Source organism: Mandrillus leucophaeus, unplaced genomic scaffold (assembly GCF_000951045.1).
Source record: "Mandrillus leucophaeus isolate KB7577 unplaced genomic scaffold, Mleu.le_1.0 Scaffold337, whole genome shotgun sequence".
In the NCBI taxonomy this organism is placed as follows: Eukaryota; Metazoa; Chordata; class Mammalia; order Primates; family Cercopithecidae; genus Mandrillus; species Mandrillus leucophaeus.
This window is the reverse complement of record NW_012103554.1, coordinates 1,917,576-1,924,843: the sequence shown is the minus strand read 5'-3', so window position 1 is coordinate 1,924,843 and position 7,268 is coordinate 1,917,576.

The window sequence follows — 7,268 nt, the reverse complement described above, 5'->3', positions numbered from 1 at the left end:
GAGATGGGCAGATCACAAAGTCAGGAGTTCGAGACCAGCCTGACCTACATGGTGAAACCCTGTCTCTACTAAATATACAAAAATTAGCTGGGCATGGTGGCACACACCTGTAATCCCAGGTACTCAGGAGGCTGAGGCAGGGAGAATTTCTTGAACCTGGGAGGCAGAGGTTGCAGTAAGTGGAGATCGGTGACAGAGTAAGACTCTTATCTTGGGGGAAAAAAAAAAGAGAGAGAGAGAGAGAGATACCACCAAGCCGCCCAGCGTGGAGGTGGGAGTCATCACCTTATGGATGGAAGTCAAGATGGGACTTAGCCGATACTTCAATGAGTTAAACAAATTAGCAGAAAGAAAAAGTAGAGTTTTCCATGTAGACAAAAATGAGATAAGCTAAGTAGGAAGAAGGAAGTAGAATTTTCTACAAAGATGAAGTGCCAACTTTTGAGCAAGATCAAATAGGATTGCTTGGTGCATGGCAAAAAGCATAAGCAATTAGACCCTATAATCACACACAGAGCTAAAAGTGAGTTTTCTGCTTATATATAAGGACATTAAGTAGCAAATGAATGAAAAGCTAGTCAGATTTTGTGACCTATCTTCAAATGACATATTTATTTAGTAACAGAGCTGGGACTGGAAGGACGCTTGCCCGAGTTATTGACTCTTTGAATCCATCTCAATAATGGAAGAGGCTGATGAGTCTTCTCCAAGACCACAATTATTTGGATTTCAGTGGTTCAAATCACATTCCATTTGAGAAATGATGAGAAAAAATAAAAAATAAACATGGAAAATTAATGCATACTTTTACAGATTAATGTAAAGTTGTACCTCATTTAGTTTTAAACAATTTATCAGTAATGTTATCTGTGGGGAAAAGAAAGAGAGATCAGCCTGTTACTGTGTCTATATAGAAAGAAGTAGACATAAGAGAGTCCATTTTGTTCTGTATTTGAGATGCTGTTAATCTGTGACCCTACTCCCAACCTAGTCCTTGCAAGAGACATGTGCTGTGGTGACTCAAGGTTTAACAGATTTGGGCTGTGCAGGGTGTGCTTTGTTAAACAAGTGCCTGAAGGCAGTATGCTTGTGAAAAGTCATCACCATTCTCTTAATCTCAAGTACCCAGGGACACGTACACTGCCAAAGTTCGCAGGGACCTCTGCCTAGGAAAGCTAGGTATTGTCCAAGGTTTCTCCCCATGTGATAGTCTGAAATATGGCCTCGTGGGAAGGGAAAGACCTGATCGTCCCCCAGCCTGACACCTGTGAAGGGTCTGTGCTGAGGAGGATTAATGTAAGAGGAAAGAAGGCCTCTTGGCAGTTGAGATAGAGAAAAGCATCTGTCTCCTGCCCGTCCCTGGGCAATGGAACATCTCAGTGTAAAACCCGATTTTATGTTCTATTTACTAAGATGGGAGAAAACTGCCTTAGGACGAAAGGTGGGACTTGCTAGCACAATGCTGCTCTTTATGCACTAAAAAGGTTTATGGAGATATTTGCATATGCATATCAAGGCACAGCACTTTTCCTTAAACTTATTCATGTCACAGAGATCTTTATTCATATGTCTTACTGCTGACCTTCTTCCTATGATGATCCTATTATCCTGCCACTTCCCTTTTTCTAAGATGGTAAAGATAATGATCAATAAATACTGAGGGAACTCAGAGACCGGTGCCAGCATGGGTCCTCTGTATGCTGAGCGCTGGTCCCTTGGGCCCACTTTTTCTTTCTCTATACTTTGTCTCTGTGTCTCATTTCTTTTCTCAAGTCTCTCGTTCCACCTAACCAGAAATGCCTACAGGTGTGAGGGGCAGGCCACCCCTTCATTATCAAAGATACTTTGTATCAAAGTAATTTATATAAGTAGAATTTTGGATTTCAAGTTGAGAGCAAAACACAACTTTACGATCATCCATTTGGTTAGAAGAGTGAGCCAATGTGTCCTGGTCAAATCAATTCCATCTGTTCAAAAAAAAATTTCCCTCCAAAATCTTACCCGCTGGCTTCCAGCTGCTTGATGGCCTGAAACACCCTTTTCAATTGTAAAATACCTCTTAATAATAAGGTTAAGGGTGATTCAATCCTTGTACACATGTGAAATCTTCTGTTTCTTTTAAAGATCTTCTGAAGGCACAGAGCTGGATAAGAAAGGCTTCGCATTAAGTGAGATTTGAGATGAGAAGAAAAAAGTACACTACAATGCATCTCCTCTTTGATTCAAAAAATTAAATAAATGGGACGGGCGCAGTGGCTCACACCTGTAATCCCAGCACTTTGGGAGGCCAAGGCGGGTGGATCACGAGATCAGAAGTTCAAGACCAGCCTGACCAACATGGTGAAACCCCGTCGCTACTAAAAATACAAAAATTAGCCGGTGTGGTGGCGCTTGCCTGTATTCCCAGCTACTCGGCGAGCTAAGGCAGGAGAATCACTTGAACCCGGGAGGCAGAGGTTGCAGTGAGCCGAGATCGTGCCACTGCACTCCAGCCTGGGTGACAAAGCAAGACTCCATCTCAAAAATAAATAAATAAATAAATAAATAAATAAAACCAGCCATGCCTTTCATCAACTTTCTGAAAAGGAAAGCGAATTGGGGGAAAACGAAAAAAAGAGCACATGTTCATAACTGTTTTTGTGCCATGGACTCCTCCAAATAAAGTGTGTAAATGCCTTAAATAAACAATGCAAAGGGAAAAAATTACATAGAAATAGTTAACAAAACATTAATGACAAAAATTTGGGGTCAGGCATGGTGGCTCACGCCTGTAATCCAGCGCTTTGGTAGGCCGAGACAACATTGCAAAACCCTGTCTCAACTAAAACTACAAAATTAGCCAGGCATGGTGGCCGGCACCTGTAATCCCAGCTACTCGGGAGGCTCAGGCAGGAGAATCGCTTGAACCAGGAGGCAGAAGTTGCAGTGAACCAAGATCGCGCCACTACACTCCAGCCAGAGCGACAGAATGAGACTCATCTCAAAAAAAAAAAAACAAATAAAAAATTAAAAAGTAGAGGAAAAAGCAGATTCCCTCCCCATGATAAGCAGTTACTTGATATTGACAACTTGGGGCTATGAATCTAATGTAAACACTATTCTAGGTGGACTAGAGTAACTGGGTGGCTCTTAATAATTAGCAGTATCTGAAGACTTTTAGTTGTTTGAAGATGTTCATTTCAGTTTTTTTTATAATAGCAAAAATTTTGAACAATCTATATAGCAAAATAAACTATGATCTAGTCATATGATCAATGTAGCCATATAAAAATCACATTTTTGGCCTGGGTACGGTGGCTCATGCCTGTAATCCTAGTACGTTGGGAGGCCAAGGCAGGTGGATCGCTTGAGCCCAGGAGTTAGAGACCAGTCTGGGCAACATAGGAAGATGCCGTATTTACCAAAAATACAAAAATTAGCCAGGTGTTGTGGCAGGTGTCTGTAGTCCCAGCTACTCAGGAGGCTGACACGGGAGGATTTCTTGAGCCTGGGAGGTGGAGGTTGCAGAGAGCCATGGTCGTGCCACTGCACTCCAGCCTGGGCAACAGAGCCAGGCTCTGTCTCAAAAAAAAAAAAAATTCACATTTTTGAAGAATTTTTAACAAATGGAAAATTGATTATAATATAATATTGAAGGAACAAAGCAGTATTTAAAGAAGCATACACTTATCAAAAACTCTTGGGCTGGGTGCGGTGGCTCATGCCTGTAATTTCAGCACTTTGGGAGGCCGAGGCAGATGGATCACCTGAAGTTAGGCGTTCAAGAACAGCTTGACCAACATGGTGAAACCCCATCTCTACTAAAAATACAAAATTAGCTGGGCGCAGTGGCCAACGCCTGTAATCCCAGCTACTCAGGAGTCTGAGGCAGGAGAATCGCTTGAACCCAGGAGGTGGAGGTTACAGTGTGCCGAGATTGTGCCACTGCACTCCAGCCTGGACAACAAGAGCAAAACTCCATCTCAAAAAAAAAAAAAGAAAGAAAACCCTCAATTATATAAAATATATATTCCTTTGTTCATCCAACAAGTACTATTGATCTCCTTATATATGTCAGGCTTTCCAACAGATCCACTTTATCCTTCAGAGTTCAATTTAAATAGCATCAGCTCAGAGTTTTAAAGAAATATTTCAAGGCCAGACACGATGACTCACGCCTGTAATCCCAGCACTTTGGGAGGCCGCGGTGGGCGGATCACTTGAGTTCAGGGTTTGGAGACCAGCCTCACCAACATGATGAAACACCGTCTCTACTAAAAATACAAAAAAAAAAAAAATTAGCCAAGTGTGGTGGCGCACGCCTGTAATTCCAGCTACTCGGGGAGCTGAGGCAGGAGAATCGCTTGAACCACGGAGGCGGAGGTTGCAGTGAGCCGAGATCACACCATTGCACTCCAACCTGGGTGACAAGACAAGATTCCATCTCAAAACACAAAGCAAAACAAAACAAGAAATATTTCAAACACCGGAATGCATTACCTATCAATCAGTCATTCGTTGAGCATCTACTGTGTTCAATTGTGTGTAAGACAAATACACAGAAGATACAAGTGGCTGCCCCCAAGAAATGTAAGACTAGTGGGAATCGACAAGTTAGAAGTGTCTTCCGTATGAACTGATGCTCCCTTTTATTTTCTAAAAGGTTTGAAAATGGAGTGAACTAATAGTAAATAAACTGAAAACGAAAAATGTACCACACCAAAGAAAAGCAAAATGGAAAAAATCAGGTTTTAGAGAATATTCAGATGGCCACTAGGGGGTGCCAGAACGTTAATACCGTTCAGCAAGTTTCCGGTTTCCCAGGGGTATTCTGGGTTTGGGATTCAATGCAGTTTAAATTGACAGGAATTAACGTTTCTTTTCCCAGCAAAGTGGTAAGAATGTGACTCAGGTCACATAGTTCATAGTAGACTGGTGCTGTGATTTGAAACTATCCCCTCCGCCTGTAATCCAGCGCTTTGGTAGGCCGAGACAACATTGCAAAACCCTGTCTCAACTAAAACTACAAAATTAGCCAGGCATGGTGGCCGGCACCTGTAATCCCAGCTACTCGGGAGGCTCAGGCAGGAGAATCGCTTGAACCAGGAGGCAGAAGTTGCAGTGAACCAAGATCGCGCCACTACACTCCAGCCAGAGCGACAGAATGAGACTCATCTCAAAAAAAAAAAAACAAATAAAAAATTAAAAAGTAGAGGAAAAAGCAGATTCCCTCCCCATGATAAGCAGTTACTTGATATTGACAACTTGGGGCTATGAATCTAATGTAAACACTATTCTAGGTGGACTAGAGTAACTGGGTGGCTCTTAATAATTAGCAGTATCTGAAGACTTTTAGTTGTTTGAAGATGTTCATTTCAGTTTTTTTTATAATAGCAAAAATTTTGAACAATCTATATAGCAAAATAAACTATGATCTAGTCATATGATCAATGTAGCCATATAAAAATCACATTTTTGGCCTGGGTACGGTGGCTCATGCCTGTAATCCTAGTACGTTGGGAGGCCAAGGCAGGTGGATCGCTTGAGCCCAGGAGTTAGAGACCAGTCTGGGCAACATAGGAAGATGCCGTATTTACCAAAAATACAAAAATTAGCCAGGTGTTGTGGCAGGTGTCTATAGTCCCAGCTACTCAGGAGGCTGACACGGGAGGATTTCTTGAGCCTGGGAGGTGGAGGTTGCAGAGAGCCATGGTCGTGCCACTGCACTCCAGCCTGGGCAACAGAGCCAGGCTCTGTCTCAAAAAAAAAAAAAATTCACATTTTTGAAGAATTTTTAACAAATGGAAAATTGATTATAATATAATATTGAAGGAACAAAGCAGTATTTAAAGAAGCATACACTTATCAAAAACTCTTGGGCTGGGTGCGGTGGCTCATGCCTGTAATTTCAGCACTTTGGGAGGCCGAGGCAGATGGATCACCTGAAGTTAGGCGTTCAAGAACAGCTTGACCAACATGGTGAAACCCCATCTCTACTAAAAATACAAAATTAGCTGGGCGCAGTGGCCAACGCCTGTAATCCCAGCTACTCAGGAGTCTGAGGCAGGAGAATCGCTTGAACCCAGGAGGTGGAGGTTACAGTGTGCCGAGATTGTGCCACTGCACTCCAGCCTGGACAACAAGAGCAAAACTCCATCTCAAAAAAAAAAAAAGAAAGAAAACCCTCAATTATATAAAATATATATTCCTTTGTTCATCCAACAAGTACTATTGATCTCCTTATATATGTCAGGCTTTCCAACAGATCCACTTTATCCTTCAGAGTTCAATTTAAATAGCATCAGCTCAGAGTTTTAAAGAAATATTTCAAGGCCAGACACGATGACTCACGCCTGTAATCCCAGCACTTTGGGAGGCCGCGGTGGGCGGATCACTTGAGTTCAGGGTTTGGAGACCAGCCTCACCAACATGATGAAACACCGTCTCTACTAAAAATACAAAAAAAAAAAAAAATTAGCCAAGTGTGGTGGCGCACGCCTGTAATTCCAGCTACTCGGGGAGCTGAGGCAGGAGAATCGCTTGAACCACGGAGGCGGAGGTTGCAGTGAGCCGAGATCACACCATTGCACTCCAACCTGGGTGACAAGACAAGATTCCATCTCAAAACACAAAGCAAAACAAAACAAGAAATATTTCAAACACCGGAATGCATTACCTATCAATCAGTCATTCGTTGAGCATCTACTGTGTTCAATTGTGTGTAAGACAAATACACAGAAGATACAGGTGGCTGCCCCCAAGAAATGTAAGACTAGTGGGAATCGACAAGTTAGAAGTGTCTTCCGTATGAACTGATGCTCCCTTTTATTTTCTAAAAGGTTTGAAAATGGAGTGAACTAATAGTAAATAAACTGAAAACGAAAAATGTACCACACCAAAGAAAAGCAAAATGGAAAAAATCAGGTTTTAGAGAATATTCAGATGGCCACTAGGGGGTGCCAGAACGTTAATACCGTTCAGCAAGTTTCCGGTTTCCCAGGGGTATTCTGGGTTTGGGATTCAATGCAGTTTAAATTGACAGGAATTAACGTTTCTTTTCCCAGCAAAGTGGTAAGAATGTGACTCAGGTCACATAGTTCATAGTAGACTGGTGCTGTGATTTGAAACTATCCCCTCCTAAATTCATGTGCTGAAACCAGTGGCCAATAGGGTGGTATTAAGAGGCGGGGCCTTTAAGAGTTGATTCGGTCAGGAGGGATCCGCCTTCACAGGTGGATTTCAGAGGCGTCAGGCAGCCTTCAGCTCCCTTGCCCGTCCGCCTTCTCCAA